At 40.6% G+C, this 27,879-nt stretch overlaps 1 pseudogene; it reads left to right on the forward strand.

The window, feature by feature from the left end:
* LOC102963766 lies at positions 1-26,852 on the forward strand (annotated as a pseudogene).
* Positions 26,853-27,879: the final 1,027 nt, after the last annotated feature.

Raw genomic sequence — 27,879 nt, forward strand, 5'->3', positions numbered from 1 at the left:
ATGCATTTGAGGGTATCCAAGCCGTTACTGATCAGGAGATACGTTGCAGAGTATCAGCGACTCTTGATCTACCGTTTCCTTCTTCAACTTCCTTTTAGATATCACATAGTCTCCACACTCTAAGACAATTCCCCATCTCAAAATCCGGCTTAAGATTCTTCACTGGTACCGATTGCCCATCCACAGAGCCATCAGAGAACTTAATGTCACTACATTTGAAATTAAAAGGGTTTTGTCCATGGGGTGCCTGGGTGGCTCAGTCGGTTAAGCAACTGACTCGGGCTCAGGTCATGATGTCACGGTTCATGGGTTTGAGCCCTGCATCGGGCTCTGTGCTGACAGCTCAGCTCAGAGCCTGCTTAAGATTCTGTGTCTCCCTCTCTCTCTCTGCCCCTCCCCCATGTGTGTTCTGTCTCTCTCTCTCTCTCTAAAAAATAAATAAAATGAAAACAAAAAAAAATTTTTTTAAGAAAAGGGTTTTGCCTTTTCCCGGCATCATTCACAAACATCAGAGCAATGAACTTTAGCAGCTACTACCCCTGGTTGTCCTAGGGTTCCTAGTGAGGGGGGGCGGGTAGTGCATTCACCCTGTGCTGGGAAATGTACTAAGCTAACACCTTCTGGTTTCTCTTCTCCCTCATTCATTCTTACCTGGGGAAGAAGGCAGGATGTATATGATTATTAATTTAAGACAGCAACCCTCAAGCTTTCTGGGCTCAGGATCCCTGTGCACTCTTAAAATTCATAAATAACCCCTAAGAACTTTTAGTTAGGAGGGTGATATTGATCAATATTTACTGCATTAGAAATTAAAACTGAGAACTCTAAAGATTACTTATTTTTAAATAACAAGAATAAATTCACCAGATGTCGACATAAATAACATTTTATGAAAGAATATATTTGCCAAACAAGATCGTAGTGAGAAGAGCACTATTGCGTAACACTTTTGCAAATCTCTTTAGTGTCAGACTTAAGAGAAGGTAGATGAATTTTCATGTCAACCTTTGGTAATATTACATGTATGTGACCTCTGGAAAATTCCACCATACACTCTTGAGAGAAAGAGAGTGAAAATGCAAATACTTTTGACCTCATGGCACCAGTGACCACACTCTGAGAAGAAGCACCAATTTAGGAGAATGCTCAATTGGTAAGCACCAATTTAGGAGAACCCTAAATTGGTATCCATGGCTTGGCCACTTGTTCGGCTTCCTTTGAGATCTGCCTTCATCTCGAGGAGAACTCTCCTTTCAGCTCTGCCTCTCCCTCCAACAGGAGGTTCTTTCGTGCACCTGGAGTGGAGTGGGCAACTATGTCTCACTCCGGGCTTGGTTTAGGAAGCCCTTCGGGGGCAGCATACCTCACCTGTGCTCTCCAACATCTCCATCAGGAATAAAACTGGAGTTTTTATCTTCATCCACCCAACTCTTTTGCCTTTCCCTCAGTTATTTATGAATGTGGTGGGGAATAGGAGCCATTTATAAGACCCCTTCGACACCAATAATCCTGACCACTTTTATACACATATCAACCTCAGGGTGCTTAGCATTAGCCGAGCCCCTAACTCAGTGTGTTCCAGACAGAATGCTGAGGACAGGAAGTGCAACCTGGCCTGGGGTCCCACTAAGCAGAAAATAGGAGGCATCCTTGAGCACTGTGAGCTCAAGGTAGACATCAACACCATTAAGGAGCAAGCCTCCTTGAAAACAAGTTAAAATGTCGCCGTAGAGGGACCACGTGGTTTCTGCTCTGGCAGAATGAGACAATCAAAGCAAGCTGGGACAAAGAGAAACTACGGGATAATTGATGAGCCTCTCAGGATTTTCTGTCAAGGTCCAATCCATTGTTTTCTCCCACTTTGCAGCACATAGAGAGCAGAGTGCTAGTTTGGTTCTGACCATCTCCATCCCCGGTAACATAAAAATGGAGGAAGAGAAAGGAGCTCTTCGATCGAAGCTGCCAGTAAGGAGACACGTGGGCAAAACTGCATTGTCAGCACAAGCGGGGTGAGTGGGGCCCTCGGGCAAAGGTAGATCGCAACATCAGAACTTAATGGTTCTTATAGGCTGGTGATTTATCCTCACCAAACCTATGAATAGAGAATTAAACTTGCCTAGTTTATCAGAAGGAAATGGAACTTGACTCATCAATACATCTCATGGTGCTTCTAGAAATAGGGCTTGGGTGTACCCTTAATAATAAATAGCATCTATTCTAAACAGCATTGACTTTCATTTCAGAGGTAGAGCATGACTTAACTTTGCTTTACATGTCTGACCTGAACTAATGTTCTTATCCTCAGACTCTGCTAGCTACTTGATTGTCCAATAGTCACACTTGTCAAATGTAAACCTAAGGGCCTTTCACTCTCTTCGATTTCAAAAGGGGGCTTCTTTAGGAAGCCTATCCCAGGTCTTGAGGACCTGTATCTCCACAACCCCCACCTGGGGGAGCTCCAGGGACAAGGAGCTGATAAAACTTGAATATGTACTCTGAAGAAAGGTGTATGTACAAGAAATGCTAAGCAGCATAAGACAAAAATAATTTTCATCCATTTTCTTGACTTCCGTCCTTATCAGCAGTCTTGGTCCAAGTCTGAAGAATGTGTTGCCACCTCAAGTATCAGTGTTATTTATTTAATGAACACGAGTAGTATTTACTATGTGTAGGCACTATTAAGAGCATTTTACTACTAATAAACAATTTGATCTTCATAATAACCTAGTGAGGTAGGTACAGTTGTGATCATTTTACAGACAAGGAAACTTAAGGCACAGAGATGCTGAGTCACCGCCTGGTGGCTACATGGGAACTCACACTTGGGCGTCCGGCTCCAGAGCCTGTGTACGTTGTGGTCTAGCCCTGCCCTTAACTGAAAGAATCCTGCTTTGGAGTATTTTGTATAAATCTCTGAGATAAACAACGGCACTGATCTCTGCACATCCTAACCTTTCCTTTTGTAAACTAAACGCTGCCGCCCCCGCCTCAGTACGTATGTAGCTGTAAATGTCTCCCCCACAGTGTCTGTCCTTTCCCTTTTCCAAATATTCCCTTCCGCTAAGATCAAGGCAAATGGCCACCAGCGCCCAGGGCCTCCCAAACAAGTAAAGCGTTTATTTGTGACCGTGTCACCTAAGTCTTCCACAGACTTTTCCACGGGGAAGATTATTTAAACTGGTGGAATATTCTGAAGGACATAGATACAATGTGCAACTTCCCACTTTTAATTCCAACATCTCCTGGAAGCACCGGACAGGCCCAGTAATGGAGCTACTGCTGACAAAAATAGCGGCTATTCTAATCCGCCAAATGTTTCCTGGTAGGCATATTCAATGTGTCCTTTGCCCATTGGTTCTGAAGTTTCTGGCTCACCCTGGAACTGAGCACTGAGTTAGTAGCCTGGACAATCACTTTTAAGTATTTTATCTGGTAGACCCTCAACCCAAAGAAATTCTGAAAGTGTATCAACGGCTAGGAAAAAGCATTTGCACCTCCTATTATAAACTGACACCGGCCTCCGTACGCGGCAACTTGATTCTATTCCTCTGAAAGACACCCGGCAGATGTGTTCACAACATGCAAAGTGGCCCATTCAGGCAATCCGCTCCAAGGACCGGCTCGCCTTTTCATCCCTCCTGAGCTCTACTGAGAGATACACTCCAAATACCACTACCACCCCTCCACGGGGTAAGTCTGATTTAACAAAGAACTTCAGAAGCATCTGAGGATTTTTTTAGAAGAGCATCTTTATTTGGGCACACCAATTCAGGCTGGGGGTTGGGGGGGGGGGAATAAGTGAGTTCAATACCTCAAAGATGAGTTACAATCTAGGTCTGGGTTAGTTGGCCATTTATGATTCATCAACGATAGCTGAGTGTTTCTGTAGCATATGAGAGTTGCGTGCATTTAGGGTGAGACGCGTTAAGCTCCCGGACAGATTTCGATGAAATGTTCACTTCCACAACTGATCCAAACCCTTTATTTTTAAAAAAAATTAACCGATTTAGCTGTCAAACATAAAATATTCATTTTGTAATTCATGTAAGTAATGATCTCCAGCACACAAGCTAGTTTAATTTTCTACGTGAATTTCATTATTTACACTTTCTTCCTCCCTAGTTGCAGGCAGGATTGTGACAGCTGTCCAGAGGCCCCAATTAAACACCTAAACTCGTTCCTATTATACCCACTAAAGCACTTAACCACCACCACCTGCAAAGAGCCTTCACTAAACAGCTACTGATCACATTCTGACACTCCCCATCACCACCCATAAAAACCCACTCACACACGCACACAACTTAAGGACCTCCTACTCCAATATGTGGGGAAGAAAAAAGCAAGCGGATCAAAGTTCTTTGGGTTCCCACTTCTTTATTAAAGAAAACCCACACTTCTTTCAGATAAGCGTGTTCTCTGGAGAGACTTTTCTCTAGAACCCCAGTGTACCCATTCCCTGGGCATATGGGTGGTTCTGAGGCATGTGTGCCCCTCTCAGACCTCCCAATCCGCACTCACCAGCCAGGGCACATGACCACTGGGCACACGGCTCAGGCCCTCAGGCACACTCTCGGAACTCAGAGACGCGTGCCTCAATGATTCTGTTCTGGAGATTACAGCATCTTTCATGTGTACTCTCTCCATGATTGTGCCCTGACCGGCTGCAGAGTGCCAGCTTTTATCTTCTGATAAACTTTTTCCAGAATGATGGATTTCTTCTACTTACTCTGTACAATTTTTTAAAAATCAAATAAATGCTCTTCAGCAAACTTTAAGGGAATACTGAAAGACCATTCCACCCTGAAACAAAATAATTCCACCAGGGTCATGAAGTCTCACTGTGTTTTCTTTCCAAAGCTGATCCAATAAGACCAGATGCAGGACTCTTGTTGCAGGCAAATCTCAAAAAAGCATTTAAGAGCCAGCGATCAGAAGTCAGACAAGGCATACTGTTTGTTACAACCACAACTGGGGTCATTCTTCAGAATTTCATTGCTCTTTTTCGCAAAACAGGAGGAAAGTTATTCCAATTTGTCCAGATAAAACTGCATCCGTTTTCTCATAGAGCAATTTTGAATTGCCATGCTGGGCAGATTTTGTTTGGTGGGTTGGCTGGGTTTTTTACCTGCAGAAAGCTTTTAATACTCTAAGACCCTTAGTTTCCTGAGTTAATGCCAGTGGAATATTTTGCAGGAATGAGTCACAGTTGCTCAATATTCTGTGGGAGTTGAGGCAAGATTGGTAAAGAGTTATTGGTGGGTGAGGTGAGCAGAGTTGGTGAACGATTGTGTCTTTTGGGTGACTGATTAGTTTATAGTGGGTGATTGATCTGGATTATACTTGTTGGATGAATGGATTATGCAAGTTATGTCTTTGACAGTTCCTCTAACTTTAGAGACTATTCCCAAATTTTGCCGAAAAGCTACGCTTTATACGGCTTCCTCCTCCCTGCCTCTCTCTCTCTCCCTCTCCCTTTCTCATGCCCTTTAACTAAATGATATCCAAAAAGTACATGGATATTTATGAGCCCTTTCTTAAGACAATTTTGCATTTATTTCAAAAATTTTACATACAAGGAAAGATGTTGATTTATTTAAATTAGTGAAAGAAAATTCTGCAGAGTACCCACTTCAACTACAATTCCAATTACTTTTTTCCTTCTGTCATCACAATCATTTGAAAATTATAGAAGTCTCAGCACCAAAGTTTGCAAACTCAAGAAATAGAGTATTTTCAAGAACATATGCTTTAAAAATAGAAACAAACATTCCTTTAAGCCACCTCATTTTAAAGGTGCTACAGATGACCCAAATATATTATTTAGAATTTTTATTTTATGATAATAACAAACACATATTGTGCCACAATGCTACCCCTGATAAATTATTTTCTGATCATAAAAAATTATTTTATATATAGACATATATAATATTGGTTCTGCGGAACATTCCAGTGGACACAAATTCTGTCCTTCCCCATAGACCTGTACTATTTAATACAGTGGCCACTAGCCATATGTGCCTATTTAAATCTAGCTTAAGTTAAATTAAAAATCCAGTTCCCCATTCACACTAGCCACATTTCAAGTGCTCCAAAGCCACATGTGGTTGGTGGCTCCCTTACTGGACAGTACAGATTATAAAATATTTCCATCCCTGCAAAAAGTTCTACTGGACAACACATCTTTTGTTTAGACCAGGAGGTCTTTTACATTATAGACCATGGCTATTTTCCAATAGAGATAAAGCCGTTTTATGAACATATAACATTTTGTCCTAAAGCATTCAAAGTCCAATGTGCTCATCACATTTTACAGTTAGAAATCGCTCCACATTTTGATTTACCAGTTACTTAACCAAACTTCCTATCTCCTCATCTAAGCTGGAAGCTTCTTAAGGACAGGGACTACATATCAAAAACCTTTATTCCTTCTCATTGCCTCCCAGGTGAGTACTAAGTGCAAGACATTGTTTAAAAAAAAAAAAATCAGGGGCGCCGGGGTGGCTCAGTCGGTTAAGTGTCCGACTTCGGCTCAGGTCATGATCTCGAGGTCCATGAGTTTGAGCCCCACGTCGGGCTCTGTGCTGACAGCTCAGAGCCTGGAGCCTGCTTCGGATTCTGTGTCTCCCTCTCTCTCTGACCCTCCCCCATTCATGCTCTGTCTCTCTCTGTCTCAAAAATAAAAATAAACATTAAAAAAAATTTTTTTAATCTTCTTGAATTGAATTCAAATGCAACATAGCCTATCTGCCTACTTATTCTAATGTAATGCCCTTTGGATGCTAAAGAAAAGTTCTTGCTGGTTGGGTAAACCGAGAAGAAAGTCTTAGGCTAAGTAGAATCCTCATGATCCCTCCGGACTATTTCCCCGAATGTATAGCAGCAACACTTACAAGAGAGGCAGTAGTTGCTTTGTGAGGCAAAGGAGTGACAACATGCCATGGCTGTGCTGCCAGCAGATGGATCCCCTTTGCTCCTACTGGGAGCCAAGTCCTAGGGAGGAAGCTCAGAAATCCCAGTCCCACTACTTGGAAAATGGAGCCCCTGTTTGAGCTCCATTGTGCAGTCCAGCCCCCCAAAAAGTTCTCAGCTTTATCTCAGGTGATCACTTTTCTAACCCTGGCAAGCATTCGACAAATATTTATTCATTCTACAAATGGAAATTAAAAACCTCTTTTGTACACAAAGCATTGTGATTGACGGTGGAGACAAAACAATAGGGAAGGTGGATAACAAATAAGTAGCAAACCAACACATCATGTAAACTGGTGAGATGCTACAGCGGAGCAGGACAGAGTGGTCTGATGAGGGATCATGGAAATGAGCGGGATGGGTCTCAGATTCCATGAACAGGAAAGACATCTTGAGGAGGAGACCTGTACCTTGAGACCAGAAGGATGAGAAGAGTTTGTCATGCACAGAGCCAGGTGGAAGAAACAACAAATGCAAAGGCATTGAGACTGTGGTTTGGTAAAGAACCAAGAGGCAACCAGTGTAGTTCAAGGGAGCACAGAGCTAAGAGGCAAAAAGTGAGGGAGGCAGTGACCATCTTTTGCCATGTCATAGCCAGCTCGTTCATGACCTTACTGGCCATGACAATCCATTGAGACTTCATTGTAAGTGCTTTGATAAGCCCTTAAATGCTCAGAAATAGAGAGCGGGTGAATGAGTGGGTGAGTGAATAAATGATTGAAACTACTTGACCTTCAAAAGCAAGAGTTTTTAAAATGGGAGGAATCATATCTTGCTGTTAGGTGTTTGTTTTCCTTAAATAAATATCACATTCCTGTCATCTCTCCTCCTTCCTTTGGATTATGAGGGTGATACGTTTGACTGACTTTGAAACTGCCTCTGAGATAGCTCTCCATTTGCTTTTTAGAAAGAAAGCAACATTAACTGGAAGCCTTCCCTGACCCCTTCAGGCAGAATCGGGTCTTCCCTGCTCTGTGCTTGCTCCTGCACTGCTTAGCACATTCCTCTATGCAACATTTACTACTTTGAATTGTAAGTATGTTTACGGACCATGAACACAACAAGTGCATCTCCGTCACCGCCCTTCTAGCACGGTGCCCAACACACAGTGGGCCCTCCTAAACGCTTTCAGGATGAGTAAAAGACTGAGAAGGAAAAGATGTAGGTCTTCTTAAGTAAATGCAGACTCAGAACCAAGTTTCTATGCTAATTAGTACTAAAAGAAGATTAATTTACTGTCTCTAATCAGCTCCTCTGACCTGATTATGTATTGGAGTCCTGAGGTTCTCTACAAATATTACTATTTATGCAGCATGTAAATTAAGACAACTCTTAGAAAATGGAGAGGTTTGAATTCCCATTCTATAATACAGTTCTTCGCAATTAATTCAAAGTACCCTTTTGTAAATAATAGCCTGAGAAGCGCCAATGCTTCCATCAAGCGACTCCTACTCTGTGTCAATGCTAATACCGTCCTGTGTTTACTCAGAGTGTGGTCTTTGATCCTCCCATCCATGGGAAGTGGGCAAGACAAACATTCTTATCCCTATCTCGTCAATATACATATAAGCCCCCCCCCCAAAAGAAATCCATTTAAAGTTACACTGCATGTATGTGGAGAAGCCAATGATATAAAATCCATTTCCTTAGACTCTCTTCTTTCTCTTACACCACAGTCTCTGGATCAAAGGCTCTCAAAGTGTGGTTCACAACTAGCAGCAGCAGCCTCATTGGACTCTGCTCTAAATGTAAATTCTCAGACCCCACCCCAAACCAACTGAATCAACCCCCAGGGGGAGCTAGGGAGGTAGTGGTTAGAAGGAAGGAGAAAAGGGAGGGCCAGCCATGTTTTAACAAGGCCTCCAAGCAATGCTAATGCACACTTAAGTTTGAGAAGCGCTACTTTAGATCATTTGTTTAAAAAAAAACATATCTGAATGATTAAAAGTTGATTTAAGCTATCTACAGTTTATTTCATGTAATGCAAAATTGCCTAAATTGAAGTTAAAATCTTACCTGAAAATTTGGATATATTCATTACCGACTCATCGTTCATTATTTTGTTACACTGTCATGTAAATTCTGTTTGAGCAAGGAAATAAAAGTTTTGCTTTACATAATACCGTCAAGCATTTGGTTACAACTTTCCAATTACAGTTAAGCTTGAATGAAGTAACTGTGATAAATTAAAAATTGTACTTATACTTAATCTGATCCCATCATCATTAATATCAACTTTAGTACATATGGCTTGACCATCAAACTTCAATAGTAAAAGGATGTAGCAAAAGCTACATTACAGAGTCCATTTTAGGAAAAGATGTTTATTGGTCCAATAGTAAAATAAATGGAGAAGATAATGCAATTTTCCATAAATATGACTACTGAAATCTTTGCTGAAGAAATTCATCCAAAAAGAAACTTGGCAGCTTTCCCCTGGAGGAGTCTGCTCAATCTTCTGAGGGTGACTGTATCCCTGAATGATCCCTGAATTATAGCCTTCAAGCAACTGAGAGCTAATCAAAGGTTTATGAGAGAGTATCAGACAGATTCTACTTGCAGAGATATAAGCAACATGTGCTATTGACACGTACAGCAGAATAAGCCGTTGAAATTGTGTAGAAAAGGAGCAAATATTCTTCCAGTGAATCTCAGTGATCAAATATTCCTAACTTCTAGAAAACATGCTTAAAGAGCCTACATTAATGATCCTGATTTTATATTTCCCAAAGAGTAGGCTCTCCAGTGCGGCTGGACAGTAACTGTATGTGGCCTAAGTTACAAATTCTTACTCTACCTTTTGAACCTTTACTACTTTTTTTAAAAAGTAATTCAGGTGAGCTGCTCCAAGAGGAAAAGGGATCAGCATGGAACCTGGAAACAACTCACACTGTTTTGGACCTGATCATCCAAACTAAGTATTATTGGCTCTTCACACTTATGCTTTTGAACACTTTGCTACTGAATGGCCTCCTTTTCCCCCTATCTCTTCTCCTCTCCCCTAAATATAAGGGATTTCAACAAGCTGTTGATACTCCTTGATTAACTTTGGCAGATTCTACATTCTCTAAATCATTTTCACAGTGGCACATTGCATTCTGGGACAGGCTATCAATTCTGTGTCCTAATGGCAGTCTTCTCCTTTTCCATTCTCAACATTTACTGTCTTCCCAAGGGGAATTGACCCTAACCATAAGGTGGAAAACTACTTGGGGAAAGCATTGAAAGGGTTTGAATACAGATAAGCACAAAAGTTTAGGCTAAAATAGAGATAGGAGATTACCTGAAGGCTCAGTTATTAACACAATAGCTGGGATGAAGTTAGCCATCAGTTAAAGTTTGAACGAGTGAAAATATTAATAGTTATGTCTTTTATTCATGACATACTCCTGTGTGCCAGAACCATCTAAGCAGTTGACCAACATTATCTCATTTAATCATTAGAAAAACGCTTCCTAGATAGTGACATCATTCCCATTTCACAGCTAGAAACTGAAACTGGGAAAGAAGTCATGCAATGACAACCATAACCAGACTTTGGGGGAGAAAGTTCAAACCCGAGTCTTCTTGACCTCATAGTCTATGCCCCTCTGACAACACCACAATGAATGAAAGAATAATTGCTTTTTCATTCTGGTTTCCAATGACGGTTGGGAGCATGCAAGCATGCAAGGGGTCCTTTACCCATAACGGAGTGATTTGGAGGGGCTCTTCATTAATCAAACGTCTCTTACAGGGTCCTGATAAAGGCTATGTTATTGCCACCATTGAAGTATCTCCTCTGGGCCAAAGCTTGCTTTCCAGATGCTGCAGTGCAGATTATTTACCTGAGATGGGGGTCAGAAGAACTCAGGTCCATCTTGGACTGAGTGCAATAATCACTAAATTTCCAGAGACAGGAGGGGCTGGCAAAGGCACATAGAAGGAGTCCTGAGGAGGGTGACTGGAAGTTCAGGCTGGAAAAAGCAGAGGTCATCATGAGAGCAGAGGATCCCAGAGGGAGAGGGGAGGCTGGGAGTGGAGGCTTCAAACTCCAAACTTCACCTACTTAGACATTTTGCTCTAGTTCAGCAACACTGCTAATATTTGCCAGATTAGACTCAAAAATTCTCACAACATATAACTGTGGTGTTGAGCAACTTTCCTGGCAATCAACAAGTTTTGAGTGTAAAAGGGCAATAATGCATCAAAAGAATTATGCAAGAGAAGAGAACGAATTCTCCTTTAACATTTTATGTCTAGAAATTTCATATTTTCCAAATACAAATTAAATAAAGCCTAATCTAACCTAATTTTAATCAGGGTAACACTGTATTCATTTTGCTCACATCAGCAGGATAGAAGTTTCAGAGAAGGTAAATGTTCATCCTAAACAAACTGTGGATTTTTTTTAAAGTCACAGAATTATTAAATCTCCCTTTGGAATACTCTTGTCTTTTAGGAAAAAAATCTTTTATGGTACTGAAACAACATGAGTCCAAAAAAAGGAGAGTTCCACAATTAATCCATTCCTTTAACAAATGTTTATTGAACACTTTTTATATGATAGGCACTGAGGGAAATAAAAAGATGAATAAGATCATCTACTCCAAGAGTCTATTTGAGGACACACATACATAAACAATTGCAAAACAATTCAACAGGGTCTGTAATAAAGGTTTTTATGAGGCCCCACTGGAACATAGAGAAAGGAGTCATGCATTTAGCCTGTCTTAGAGAAAATTTCACAAGAGAAAGGACACTGAAGTTGCTTCTTGAACAGAACAACCCCACATGCAAATTTCCAAAGGCAAGACAATATGTGGCCTGTTTGGGAAACCATGAAATTCCATATGCACATGGAAAAAGGGGTTTTTATTTATGCAACATTATTTAGCCAACATTTACTCTTCAAAACACTTGACATGCATTAACTCATTTCATCCTCAAAACACTTTTCCAAATAACCCAAATTTAACACATGAGAAAATTGAGATTTAGGTAAGTTAAATAATACCCCCAAGGTTCAGTTGGGCAAACTGACATACAAGCCTGGATAGCCAGAGACCATCATTTTTTTATTATTATTAATATATAACTGACATATTACTTTGTGCACATTTAAGGAAAATGTATTGATTTCATAAATGTATATATTGCAATGATGACCACCAGAGCATTAGTTAACACCTCTGTCACATCACATAATTATGATTTCTATTTTGTGGTGGGAAAAGCTAAGATCTAGTCTCTCAGCAACTTTGAAGTTCATCATACGAAATTGTTAGCACATAAATATACAAAGCAAACATCATCAGAACTAAGGGGAGGAATAGAGAGCAATACAATAATAACAGGGGACTTTAGCATTCACTTACATCATGGGATAGATCATCCAGACAGAAAATCAATAAGGAAACATCAGCCTTAAATGACACTTTAGACCAGATGGACTTAAATAGGTAAATAAAGAACATTCCGTCCAAAAGCAGCAGAATATACATTCTTCTCAAATGCATGCACAACATCCTCCAGGATAGACCACATGTTAGGCCACAAAATAAGTCTCAATACATTTAAGAAGACTTAAATATCAACTATCTTTTCCAAACATAATGATTTGAAACTAGAAATAAATTATAAGAAGAAAACTGGGGGGAAAAAATAGTTATGGGGAGACTGAACAACATGCTACTGAACAACAAGTGGGTCAACGAAGAAACCAAACCATACATCAAATAATACTTTGAGACACATGAACATGGAAATACAACAGTCCAAAATCTTTGGGATGCAGCAAAAGCAGTTCTAAGAGGGAAGTTCATAGTGATACAGTCCTTCCTCAAGAACAAGAAAAATCTCAAATAAACAATTTAACTTTATATCTAGAAGAAAAAATGAAGTCCAAAGTTAGGAGAAGGAAGGAAATAACCAAGGTCAGAGCAGAAATAAATGAAAAAGAGATTAAAAAGACAATAGAAAAGATCAATGAAACTAAGAACTGGTTCTTCGAAAGGATAAACAAACTTGACAAACCTTTAGCTAGACTCACCAAGAAAAAAGAGAGGGCTCAAATGAATAAAATTAGGAATGAAAGAGAAATTACAACTGATACCACAAAAATACAAAGGATCATGAGAAACTACTGTTTATAATTATACACCAACAAACTGGACAACATAGAAGAAATAGATAAACTCCTAGAAACATATAGTCTTCCAAGACTGAATCATGAAAAAATACAAAATCTGAATAGACTACTAGTAAGGAGACTGATCAGCAATCAAAATCCTACCAACAAACAGTAGTCAAGGACCTGACAGTTTCACTGGGTAATTCTACCAAACATTCAAAGATTTAATACCTGTCCTTCTCAAACTCCTCAAAAAACCTGAAGAGGAGGGCACACTTCCAAATTCATTTTTATGAGGTCAGCATTTACCTACTACCAAAACCAGACAAGGACATAGCAAAAAAAAAGAAAATTACAGGCCAATATGTTTAATGGACATAAAGCAAAAAACCTCAAAATAATATTAAGAAACCAAATTCAATAGTACATTAAAAGGACTATACACTAGACATTAAAAGGACCATGATCAAGTGGGATTTATGCCAGGGATACAAGGATTGTTCACCATCTGCAAATGAATTGTTGTGATACACCACATTGGCAAAATGAAAGATAAAAAGTATATGATCATCTCAATAGATGCATAAAAAGCATTTGACAAAATTCAACACCCATTCATGATAAAAACACTCAACAAAGTGGGCATAGAAGAACATAATCCACATAATAAAGGCCATATATGACAAGTTCACAGCTAACATCACACTCAATGGAACAAAAAATCAGCAACAAAATATGGATGCCCGCTGTTGCCACTGAGTATTGAAAGTCCTACCCATGTCAATTAGGCAAGAAAAAGAAGTAAAAGTCATACAAACTGGAAAGGAAGAAATTTAAACTGTCACTATTTGCAGATATCATGATATTATATATAGAAAACCCTAAGGACTACACCAAAAAACTCTTAGCAGAAATAAATGAATTCAGTAAAGCTACAGGATACAAAATCAATATACAGAGATCTTTTGTGTTTCTATACACTAATAACAAACTATCAGAAAGAGAAATTAAGAAAACAATCTCATTCATAACTGCATCAAAAAGAATAAAATATCTAGGAATAAATTTAACCAAGAAGGTGAAAGACTGACACACTGAAAACTCTAAGACATTAATGAAAGAAATTGAAGAAGACAAACAAGTGGAAAGACATTTTGTCCTCATGAATTGAAAGAATTAATATTGTTAAAATGTCCATACCACCCTAAGCAATCTACAGATTCAATGAAATCCCTATTAAAATTCCAATGGAATTTTTCACAGAACTAGAACAAACAATTCTGATATTTGTATGGAACCACAAGAGACCCTGAATAGCCAAGGTAATCTTAAGGAAGAAGAACAGAGGTGGGGATATCACGCTCCCTGATGTCAAACCATATTACAAAGCTTTAGTAATCAAAAGAGTATGGTACGGGCGTAAAAACAGACACATAGATCCATGGAAATGGAACAGAATAAAGAGTCCAGAAATAAACCTACACATACATGGTCAATTCATTTATGACAAAAGAGCCAAGAATATACAACAGGAAAGGACAGGCACTCCAATAGATGGTGCTGGAAAAACTGGATGGCCACATGCAAAAGAATGAAACTAGACCACAGTCTTGTATACAAAAATTAACTCAAAATGCATTAAAGACTTGAATGTAAAAAAAAATCTGGAAGAAAATATAGGCAGTAAGTTTCTTGATATCAGTCTTGGTAATGAATTTTTGGATCTGACTCCAAAGGCAAAGGAAACAAAAGCAAAAATGAACAAGTGAGACGCCATCAAATTAAAAAGTTTCTGCACAGCAGACAAAACTATCAACAAAATGGAAAGGGAACCTAGTGAAGGGGATAAATACTTGCAAATCATAAGTCCAATAAAGGGTTAATATCCAAAGCATACGAAGAACTCAAACAGCTCAACAGCAAAAAAGCAAACTGTGGAGTTATTTCTAGAGAATGTATTGTAAGCCCTGGGAAAGTGAATGGGGTAATTGCTGAAACATCAGCGATATTGTGGTCTCAAGGCTGTCAGACGCGATACCACCATGGGAACAGAGCCCCATGATCTCCCAGGAGCCAGTTAGGAGACAGACCCACTGTAATTGCCCAGCAGTCCTTGAAACTGTACGTCTTCCCTGTATGCTTTCCCATAAACACACAACCCAATTTTAAAAGGGGGCATAGGGTCTGAATAGACATTTTTCCATAGACATACAAGTAGCCAACAGACACATGAAAAGATGCTCAGCATCGCTATCAGGGAAACGCAAATCAAAACAAAGATGAGATATCACCCACACCTGTCAGAGTAGCTATTATCAAAAAGACACGAATAATAAGTATTGGAGAAGATATGGAGAAAAGGGGATCCTTGTACACCATTGATGGGGATGTCAATTGGTGCAGCCACTATGGAAAACATTATGGAGTGTCCTCCAAAAATTACAAGTAGATCTACCACATGATCCATCTATTCCACTTCTGAGTATTTATCTGAAGGAAACAAAAGCACTAATTTAAAGCACCACTATGTTCATTGCAACATTATCTACAATAGCCAAGATATGGAAATAACCCATGTGTCCATCAGTGGATGAATGGATAAAGAAAATGTAGTATGTATACAATGAACTACTACTCAGCCTTAATAAAGAAGGAAATCTTGCCATTTGCTACGACATGGATGAATCTTGAGGGTATAATGTTAAGTGAAATAAGTCACACAGAGAAAGACAAATACCTTGAGATTTTACTTATATGTGTAATCTAAAAAACAAGACACATGAACAAACAAAACAAAACTCATAGATACAGAGAAGAGATTGGTGGTTATCAGAGAGGAACGGGTTTGGGGGGTAGGTAAAAGGGTAAAATGGGTCAATTGTATGGTGATAGATGGTAACTAAACTAATTGCAGTGATTACTTTGTAGTGTGTGCAAATCAAATCATTAGATTGCACATCTGAAATGAATATAATGTTATATACCAATTGGACCTCAATTTTAAAAAGTAATGATAAGAATAAGAATAAGAATAATACAGAATTGTTGACTAGTCACTCTTATAGCACAGGTCCTAACCATTACATAGCATCTCATGAGGATACAAAGACAAGTTGTGAAGGACTTTATACATCCTGCAATAGCATTTAAAATTGATAGAGTATGGCCATCAGAGGTTTCAAGGCAGAGAAATAACACAATCATATTTTGGTTATGGAAATGTTACCCTAGTGTCAGCATAAAGAAGGGAATGGAGACCAAGAAAACTGGAGGCAAGTAGACCTTGTTGAGATTTTGTTGCTAAAGCACAGGCAAGACATGGTGAGGATTTTAGTCAGATGATGGGTCTGCACAGAAAGAAATAGAACAAAAAGATATTTAGCGGTAGTATTAACAGGGTTTGGTGACCCTGAGAACATAAGATAGAGAGTGAGATGGAGATCAGAGTCCAGAATGGCATAGTTTCTAGTCTGAGCCACAGGGGAGACGGCGAGTCCCTTGGCCAAGCATTAACCAAGATAGAAATATGAGAAGAGGAAGTTTGAATAAGGATGTTAGTAAGTTCACTTTGGGACATTTTGAGTCTGAGTTACTCCTAGAAAAACAGTTCAGATGTTGAGAAGTAAGGCATAAAGATATAAATTTGCTTGTTATTGTCATGGGCACAGTTGAAGCCAAGGAAGTGAGTGAACCTAGCAGTGATAATAAATTTCATGCAGATGTGGAAGAAGAGATTACCTAGGATGTAACCCTTGGCTATAAGAGCTTACATGAGGAAGAAAAGCCCACAAAGAAAGGAAGAAGGAAAAGGAAAATGGGAATAAATGAGAAAATTTTAAGCAAAATAAAGAATCTGAGCATAAATTTCCAAAATGTAATCTTACTCTTGATGGAGACTTAGATGAAAATACCCTTATATTTCATTTTCCCTCCCATACTTTAAAATATGATTATTTTAATAGCTGAAGAGTAACTACATTATTTGCAAATGATCAACAGAGATATTCTAAACAACAAATTCTCTACCTAAGTCAATAATTTCTTAAACGTACAAACTTCAGAAAAAAACTCAAGAGCAAATTACAAACAAACAAACAAACAAACACACTCTGATAAAACCCTTATATGTAGAAAAAAGTTTAGGCATTTTCCACCCTTGCTCTTCCATGAGAGCAAGTTCAGACTAAGAAATAGGTAAATATTTTTCAGTGAAAATTGCACCAGTTAAGCAGACATTAACACAATTAGCTCGCAACTTGTCTCCACTAATTAAAAGAGAGACAAATATTTGCATTACTGATAAATCACTGATAATCACTAAAAGTCATATTCTTCTAATAAAAAATGACTGGATTTTTAAAAAATATTTGTTCAAAGACATGAACATGAATCTATCTGTATGAGAAATTTTTATGCACTGTAATACTGCATCAAGATACACAGGACTTATATTTAATAACCAAGTATTTGCTTTTTGGATAAGAGTACCTGAGTCCAGAAACAACAAGAGCAGGTGACATCTATGAGTCTCACAGCCAACACCAGCCAATTTGATCCCAAATACATAATAGGAATTTAAAAGCCAGAACCATGCACCAAGAATGACAGCTCCCTCGGCTACCTTACTTCTCTCTTTGGTTGTTTGTTCTTCCATTAGTTAGATTTCAATGAAAATCAAAATTGTAGGCAATACAAATATTATAAGAGATATTATTTTGCACTTGCTTGAATAGGATAATAAAATTTAAGAAGCATACATTGTCCATATGTGGGTATGCACATTCCTCACCTTATGTATTCAGTATATTCCTTCAAAGTGCTTTGTAAATAAATTATGGTAAATGAGCTAATATTTTAAGTACCTGCTATTTAAAGAAAGACTAGGTTTCTATAAAGTATAGAATACCCTAATAAAATAGTCATTTCTTAGGTTTGCCTATGGATGTAGATGTTAGTCCCTTCGTAGGTGAATCAATCCTCAGTTTATATATTTAGCTAACTTAAATTTTCAAACATTTGTCTTAAAGTAGAGCACGAGTGCAGCCACACTGCTGATACCATCAAGTCAAACCGGTAAATAGTTTTTGCAGCCACAGCAGGGTGTAATGACTCCTGTAACATGATCTGATTAAAGGACCACAGGCTGCTGTGTGGAGAACGGCGGGCAGGGGAATGGAAGGAGAGCCCAGTTAGGAGGCTCTTGCCCTGGTCTAGAAAAGATGATGTCCTGACCTGGAAAATGAAGAAAATCGAACAGATTAGAAGTACTTTTTGTAGTCAACTAGACATGTTAGTGGATCAGATGTCGGAAAGCAAAGCACTGAGTGGAGAATAACTTCATGAATAGAGCGTTGCTTCCTGGGGGGCAAAACTGGATACGAGCAGATTTGGGGCAAGGGTTCTTCATTGGCTGTAAGTCTGAGATACTCACTAGATATCCAAATAGATGTTGATTTCCTCCTACACCAAGTGCTGATGATAATGTGTACCTTGTAGGGTTGTATAGAGTACAAATAATGTATTGAGATCACCTAGCAAGCTGACCAACCCACAACTGGCGCTTAATAGCAGTAACTATTTTTATTATTATTGGAAATGCACAGAAAGTAAGTAATGTCATTGGAACTCGAAGTTGAGAAAGCCCATTACTGATTTAAATTTTGGAATCCTCGACATAGCTTACATTCAAGGCAACAGACCACTTTGAGCACCTACCATGACCCAGGTATTGTGCCAAGTATGTGGAATAGAAATAAGAATAACAGAGTTCCTCCTCACAAGAAGCTCAGCACAAATTGTGGAAGAGAATGGAATGCTCAAAGGGCAGAAAATAGAGTAGAAAAAGAAGAGGCTTCAATTTGGTGAATCCTTTGTCGAACATGCAAGAAGGAAGAAGAGCCAATGGAGGAAGCTAAGAAGGACAAGGCAGGAGAGAACCAGGATAGCATGACCAGGATGAGATCAGGGTCCTTGCCACCAGAGCAGGGGTATGTCTCAATGATGTAGACTTGATAGACAGCATTACCCAGAAAGAAATTTCAAGGTGAATCACAGCTAAGAAAATGTCAGAAGACAACAGGTGACTTTTGTTATTTATACGTAGAATGAAAAGACCAGAAACTAGATTGCCAAAGACCAATGAGAAAGCAGTTAGGAAGCAGTGTCCTCTGGGTGAAGAGTGCATCATAGCAGAAGATTGACAGGGTAAAAAGGAGAGAAGGAAATGAGTGCTGCTCACATAGCAGAACCTAGGATTTAAGTCCGCGGGCAACCAAGGACACAAATGAAAGATTTTCACCTCACTCTCCAAAGAGACGAAGTTCAAATTGAACAAAGGTCTGGCCCCAACACACCTAGAAATAGCAACTGTTATCTAATGTCTTCTCCAATGCTTCATTTTATTTTCACAGGCAATATAGTATGTATATCTATAGATAGATAGGGGAGCAGAGAGAGAGAAGGAGAGGGAGACATAATGTATGTACAGACAGACATACACACGCTGAAGGACCTCTTTTTATCCATTCTTTTCACCTTATGAGAAAATTGGACTAGTGTAGCATAAATTCATAGTTATAGTTTCAAAAAGAATACCATATTTTATATTCTCATACTTGATTTTTCCTTTCCTAATTATACACTGTTTTAGTGTGAATTCAAGAGAGACCCATGGAATCTAGTTCTTTATTCCTGGCTTTAGTATTAACTGATACGTATCTCTGGACAAATAACTAGGCCTTTCTAAGCTTCTATCTTCTTACTGATAAAAGATGGTTGGAAATCCAACTTCCTCTTGGGAAAAAAGGGTGTGACTGCTTCCACCTCTGGTCACGCCGTGTCAGTGAAGAACCATCTCAAACCTCTAAAAATTAAGGAAAGCTCTAATTTGAAAACCCAGTAAGCCTGATAATGCCAGGTTTTAGAGCTGGATATAAAGGCAGACACGGCCAGCGTCATAGCCAGAGTCCCTGCTGGTGGTGCTGGGGGAGATCACTGTAAGAACAGACAGACAAAAAAGACAAAGCAGCCCAGGTTAATGTGTAGAAGGGCACATAGTTGTGCTTTCGACATCACAAAATCTAGACTGATGTTTCTATTATTCAAATGGGGAACTTGTTCAACTGATTGAGTCACAGTTCCAATTTAATATGTGCAACTGGTTCATAAAGGTGTGTAAAAATATGGCCATTTTCAGCTAGATATATCTGTAGATGTAGATAGATGATAGATAGATAGATAGATAGATAGATAGATAGATTTCCATTATTTTTTAATGGCCATACTAAATATTTTGACAAATCAGCAGTCAGTTGAGTGCTTACTGTGTGTCAGGTGTTGTTCTAAAGACTTCACATGTATTAATTCAGTGCTCACAATACCCAGATGAGGTGAACACTGCTATAATCCCCATCTTACAGATGAAAAAGCTAGACATAGGCAGTTAATTAACTTATCCAAGATTATCCAAGCAAGTAATTGGCAGCCTCAGAATTTGAACCCAGGCAGTTGGGCTCCTGTTCACTTACTTACCTGACCATCACTCTACACTCTCTGCTGCAAATAATGATTAACCATTTAGTATATTATAAGCCTTGTCCTAAGCATTGGGAGCACAACAATGAACAAGGCAGGTAGAGTCCTTGCCCTCATGGGTTTCATGAAACAGTGGGAGATATAGATAAATAAGCAATTAGAATACAGGATTCTAAGTATTAGCCTGGAGGAGATACAGTGTGCTTAAGTCCGATTATTTTTGGAGGGAGAGGGATCTCAGGAAGAATTCCTTGAAGCAGTAAACAAAAACCGGAAAGATGAGTAGGAGTATTTCACCCACCAGGAGAAATAAAGTTGGAGGTGAGAGGGTAAAGAGGAGGGTGAAAGAAAGAGAATTCGCAAAGGGAAGAGAGTGCATAGAGCATGGGCAGAATGAAAAGCGCTTCTGGCAGCCCCAGACCCCCAGCCCTGCCTCAGCACACTGCCCCATTGCCCTGAGGCCTCCATGGGGCCAGGCCCCTGCCCACATTGCTCACCTCCTCTGCGTGGGGCCCTGCAGCAACACATGCCTGGGGGTTCCCTGGTCGGAATCATCCTCCCAGCCCCCCAAGAGGAAGAAAAAGAGATACCTGCAGCCCGACAAGCACCCCCTACACCTACGCCTACTTGGCCATGATTTCCTGGGGGATCCAGACCGGGCCCTCCGCAGGCTGAAACTGGCCCAGATCATCCGTCAGGTTCAGGCTGGGTTCCCCAACTACTGGGAGGACTACGAGGGCTGGGAGGATTCCATCCACCACAACATTTCCTCCAACCATGCTTCGGATGCTTCTGCAAAGTACTTACGGACCCTGAGAAGCCCCAGGCCAAGGGCAACTCCCAGGCAGTAGATGTGAGCCTGATCCCGGTGGAGGTGCTTCGGCTGCAGAACACTGCCCTGTGCCGGCGCTGGCAGAGCAGGAGGGGTGCGGGGAACCCTCGCCAAGGACCCAGGCCCTTAGGTGCTGCACGGCTGGCCCTGCTGGCTGCCCAGACCCCAGACACTGCCTAGTGAGGGCCTCAGCATAGTGTCTTTGCTAAGGGACCTCAGGGAGGGGGGCCACAGACCAGCCCCAGTCGGGCAGGCTCTGGGCACAGTGGAGGTGCCCACTCCACCTCTGACCTCTGAGAGGACTTTCTGGCACCTCTGCCCCCTCCCCAGGCCCAGGAGGAGACTTCCCAGGGGGAAACCATCAGGCCCTCGTCCCTCTCCCCTGAGCACAGAGCCTGGCTCCTCTACTTACGGCAGGGTACCCTAGGCACCTGGGGACTATCCAGTAGGAGTCACAGGGCTTCACTTTGGGGACACCTGCCCACCTCCTGCTGCCAATCTACACTCCCCATGTGATAATGCCCCTGATTCCACTACCACCCACATCCTGTCCCCAGTGCCCACCTTCAACCAGCCCAGCCTACTAGGGGGTGGCCCTTAAAACACATGCCCCTTCCCCTCCTCTTTGGGGGCTGCTCTGGGATCTAGATGCCCTCTTCTAGGGGGTGCTGCCCAACAAGAGCATCTATGATTCGTGGGTCAGCCACTCCCTGGATCCAGCTGCCTCCACCCCAAGTTGGCTACTCTCCTGTGCAGCCTGCAGGCTCTCAGGGCTGGGTCTGCTTTCCCTGTCTACCACTTGCTGTCACCATTGGCTTTTTGGGGAACTAAAGCCAAGAGGTCCAAGAGGTGTCTATGGCCACAGCAACCTTGAAACACCAGACACCAGCGGTGCTGGGAATCCTCAAGTTTCATTGGACCACCCTACAGAGGGCTGTGGCCCAGCTAGGCACCACCCTGGCTCTGACAGTCAGTCATGCCTCTCCCATCCCTAGAAGCAAGACTAGACCGAGTGTAGGCTTTACTTGGAGTAGGCCCTCCCTGATCCCACTTCCTCTCCATGTGTCAGTTCCTCTCCCTGGCTCTGGACTGGGGGAGGGAGACCCTAACAGTGGTTCCAGCCTCAAGTCCTATTCTCCTCATTTGCCTGGGAATGAGGTAGCAGCTTTTTGGGGAAAGGAAATCAAGACCCTACTTGGTTGGGTTTTTTTTTTTTTTAATGTTTGTTTATTTTTAAGAGATGGAGAGACAGAGTGTGAGTAGGGAAAGGGCAGAGAGAGAAGGAGAGATACAGAATCCGAAGCAGGCTCCAGGCTCTGAGCTGTCAGTACAGAGCCTGATGCCAGGCTCGAACCCACCAGCCGCGAAATCCTGACCTGAGCCGAAGTCGGACGCTTAACCGACTGAGACACCCAGGCACCCCAAGACCCTACTTAGTTTTCATGGTGCTAGTGGAGAAGAAAAAAGTAAAGGAACAGACAACATTAAAAAAAAAAAAAAAAAGCAACTTTTGGAGTTGCAGAAAGGAGAGGCAAGAGGCAGGGGGCAAAATCAGAGCTATGGACAGAAGTCAGATCACACAGGGATACACCATCTTTAAAACTTTGAACACTGGGGGCACCTGGGTGGCTCAGTTGGTTAAGCGGCCGGCTTCGGCTCAGGTCATGGTCTCATGGTCCGTGGGTTCGAGCCCCGCATCAGGCTCTGTGCTGAAAGCTCAGAGCCTGGAGCCTGTTTCGGATTCTGTGTCTCCCTCTCTCTGACCCTCCCCCATTCATGCTCTGTCTCTCTCTGTCTCAAAAATAAATAAATGTTAAAAAAAAAAATTAAAACTTTGAACACTGCCTTTAACCAAGGAACCATTAAATGGTTTCAGAAGTGAGTTTCTTGATCATAGTTGAAACGTATGAAGAACATTATAGCTGCTGTGCAGAGCCTGGCTAATAGGAACACAAGACTGAGGGCAGCAAGACCAGTTAACTAGTGCAGCTATGTGGGTGAAAGGTAATAGCAACCTGATCTATAGGCATGGCCGTGGGCAACACGGGAGGAGGAAAAAGTTCAGAGGTATTGAGGGAAGAGGCACAGAACCTGGGCAGGGTGGGGGAGGGAGGGGAGAGTGGGAAAAAAGCTGTCAAGGTTGATGACTAAATTTCTAGTTTGCCAAGTGGGCATGGCAGCTTGGTGTAGGACTGGAGGAGGCAAAGAGCTAGACTGAACCAGGGTTGTGTTCCACCAGCGTGTGGAACAATGGGGGATGAAGGCTGTAGGCAAGAGGATAATTAAAAGGATGGACGACAAAGTCTAGGTTAAGTAAGGCAGAAAAGAGAAGGGGGAAGGTAAGGAGTTCAAGGAACTGGAGGTTCTTATCTGGCTGTGACTGAGAAAGGAAAAAATGATGGATTATGGTCAGAAAATGTGATAATAAGACATCAGAGCTGAAGCAGTTCCATGGGACAAAGTAAAATCTAAAGTAATGCCAAAGGAGTAACAAGACTATGGAAACACCAGAAAATTAAATATCAAAGAGAGGTGGGGTGCTATCGTAAGGTCAACGGGGTGTTGGATCAGAGAGGGGAAACAGAGCTGAATGGAGAAGAGAGTTCTGAAAACAAACAATGGATAGATCTACCCTGCTTTGCCTCCCCTGATCTTCCTTTGTCTCCAGTAGAAGACTGGAGTTACCACTGAAGTTACCACTTCCATAGTGGTAACAGGGAAGTGAGGCTGGGTAAGTCTGACCACTCCCAGCAATGGCACAAAGGGCTATAGCAGCCTGGTCTCAAAGGACCTAGCAGCTGTAGCCTGTTCTCATGAAACCTAAGCGATCCGATCCATGCTGTAGGCCTGTCAAATGCTGTGACTTCTGCGGAGTGCACACATAGAGGAGGGGAGGGGGCCTAATGTTTCCTCCCACACTCACACAAATCACTAAGATCTTTATCCAATCATGTATTCAAACATTATTTACTGAGTGCCAGCTATGTGCCAGGCATACAGTCCTAAGGATTTGTAAAACCACAGTTCGAGCCTGAGGGGTGAAGAATCATGCCTGTGCTCCTCTGAAAAACATATCATACTGGCAAAGTAACTGGGGAAGTAATAAGTAAAACTAATGTGTGAGGACTTTTTAAAGAAGTAAACAAATTATTCTAGTCATCAGTATTATTTTCTTGCACTAATATCTTGAAAGAAAAAATGTAAATTGGACAGCATAAATATGTAAAATAGTTGGCATATAGGGGAGAATTTTTCTGCTTTTCTAAAGATTCAAGACTCATTTTTTAAATTTGAGAGAGAGAGAGGATGCATAGGGGAGGGGAAGAGGGGGAGAGAGAAAGATAGAAAGAGAGAGAGAGAGAGAGAGAGAGAGAGAGAGAATCTTAAGCAGGCTCCACGCTCAGTGAAGAGCCTGAAGTAGGGCGCAATCCCATGACCCTGGGATCATGACCTGAGCCAAAATCAAGAGTTGGACGCTCAACCTACTGAGCCATTCAGGTGCTCCTAGACTCATTTTTTTAAATGAAGTATCATTGACATAACATTATATTAGTTTCAGGTGTACAACATAATGATTTGATATTTGTATACACTGTCATTGACTACCACAATAAGTCTAGATACCATCTGTGATAGATGAATGGATAAAGAAGATGTAATATCTATTAATATGTAATATGTTGATATATTATATATTTTAATATTATAATTATTATAATTTATAATAAATTAAATGTATATATTATATATGTATATATAAAAAATATGTACACAATGGAATACTACTCGGCCATAAAAAAAAAAAATCTTGCCATTTGTAACGACATGGATGAAACCTGAGTGCATTATACTAGGTGAAATAAGTCAGACAGAGAAAGACAAATACTGTATGATTTCACTTACATGTGGAATCTGAAAACCAAAACAAATGAACAAACAAAACAAAACTCATAGGACAGAGAACAGAATCATGGTTGTCAAGACTCAGTTTTGAATCATAAAAACAAATATATTAAGCATCTGAGAAGAACCATAATGTTCTAGATGTAACCTAAATAAGTCACAAGTTTAAGCAAAAAGTAATCATTTATGTGATATAAATATCCCGAAAACTTTAGATGTGAGATTATGTTTCACTCCTTCCCCCAACAACAAGTTGAAGATGCCCAACCTGCAATATTCACAAAACAAACTATTTACTCCTTTCTTCTATATTTTCCAAGAAACACCTTGCAAATTACTTACTAGAATGATTCAAATTTCTCTTCTCCATTGATTCTAGATTTCATTTTAATAAATTCATAAACATACAACTCATTAAAATCTTCAGTCTAACAAAGCCTACAGAACATCAAGATACTTTTAATGCCAAATAGATCACAAAAGAAAGTTTTGGTTTTTTTTTTTTTAGTTATTCCGGGACATTCTAGTACTCGACTTAAAGCTATAAGGAAGGATATAATGTTTTCTCGGTCTACCTATTTATCATCGTATTTATTAAACCCAACTTGAACGTATTATTTCAAATCAAGCTAACATCTTTTTAGCAGCCTAAAACTTGGTCTACAACTCGCTGAATAAAGTGTGTGGTATCTGTGTTCTTCACAGAAATAATGGTGAGAAAGAATCTCATATTTATATCATAGATATACATATATCATACACTTCTAATATAACACACATTTTTTTAAGTGATTGCAACAACTCAATGACCTATCCATTAGCCTGGCTAACATATTAAATCTCTAGGTAGTTTTAAGTGAACTTGAACTTGATTGTTTCTTAGTTCTGCTTCAGAACCCCATGTTCATATGCATGCAATTTCCACAGAAGCGGAAATGTGGATATTGTGGGTCAGTGAGCATTCCTTTCCAGGGTGCTTCTGAGATGAAGCCCCACGATTAACACAGTGCCCTTAATGATGGGCGGGGGACTAAGCATTCCAAGATTGGCCTGGATTCTTGCCAGAAGGGAGAGAAAGGGGTCTTTGTATGTGGACATCTGAAGGGCGGGCATAAACATGTTAGTTGATACTTAACACCCAAAACCAGTGCCAAAACCGTTAGCTCCCCTCAATAGCCTACTCTGGTTTCAACTGTCCGCGACAATGGAGCAGCCACCTCAATATACAAAACTTGCTCTTTAAACATCCTCAGAGGAATTCCCAAAATAGCAGCTGTTAGAAGAAAACAGACTCTAATTCATTGACATATGCGGACCTTTTAATGTTTTTTTCTGGAGACAAGTTGCCCAATTTTTTTGTACCTACATGACCATCTATGCATTTTTAATAATTACCTTGTAGGTTCCGTGATGCAATTCCTCCAGGCACTTGAAGAAGCAGCCCAGGATTCACGTTCAGATGAAATTGTCAGTTTTTGCGACAAGAGACGCAGCTAATTTATGTGGTGAATTTTTTATACGTTTCTTTTTCCCCCTGGTTTTCCTTCCCTGCTGTCCTCGTCCCCTTTCTTCTTCAGTACATTAAGAGATGCCGATGTGCCTGCAGCAACATCCACGGGAGGCTGACTGTAGTGAAGCCAGCCCAGACCCGCCTGCCAGGAGCCGGGCCTCTGTGCCGCCTCAGCAGAGCCCGGCCGCTCCCTCCGAGTCCCCTCCGGGATCTCTTCTGCGATCCCCTTCACCAGGCGGGATCTAATCTCATACCTTCAGTAACTTTTGCGGGCTCCGTTTAGTTCTGGCCGACAGTTATCTGTGTCGCATCAATTCCCCACGGAAAGCAAGCAACCACCTATCTCTAGAGAGCCGTTGGCCAGTCGGGTCTGCGGTGGCAGCAGCTTGGGAAACTCTGGTGTATGTATGAGTGGCCATGTGTAGCCAGATAAGAGACTAAAGGGAGATGCTTGCAATACCAAGTGCTTTGATTTCCTTCTCCCCTATTTATTCATGCAAAATAGGAACTCTACGTTAAGAGATCTTTGGGTGGTTTCATATCCATATATATATGACAAGCGTCTATGGGGCAGATGGTTAATGACTTTTCAAAAGAACTAGGGGGTGACTCCGAAATGTCAGTTTTCAACAAAGAGCTCCACAAACAAACAAGTGTGGTCACTACAGGACATTGGCCCCGTGGATGTTTATTCAGGAAGGCAACAGCCCCACCGCAGCTCTAAATAAAGAATTCTTCCTCATGAGGAAGCCATTCCATGAGCACAACTACAAAACACCATTAAATGTGAAACATATTTAACACACTTATCAAATTATATCTCTTTAAGAATATGTAGAATCCTTTTTAAATATATACATAATAATATAGAAGATGGCTATTAGTCATATGTAAAACTGTCATGATTTTTGAATCATCAAGCACTCTAATGTATTTTACAGGGTGGTAATGTTTAGAAGTTTTATTTAAGGAACTATTTATTTGGAGTAGGATTACAGTGATACCGTCAAGAAT

Source organism: Panthera tigris, chromosome B2 (assembly GCF_018350195.1).
Source record: "Panthera tigris isolate Pti1 chromosome B2, P.tigris_Pti1_mat1.1, whole genome shotgun sequence".
NCBI classification, from domain to species: domain Eukaryota; kingdom Metazoa; phylum Chordata; class Mammalia; order Carnivora; family Felidae; genus Panthera; species Panthera tigris.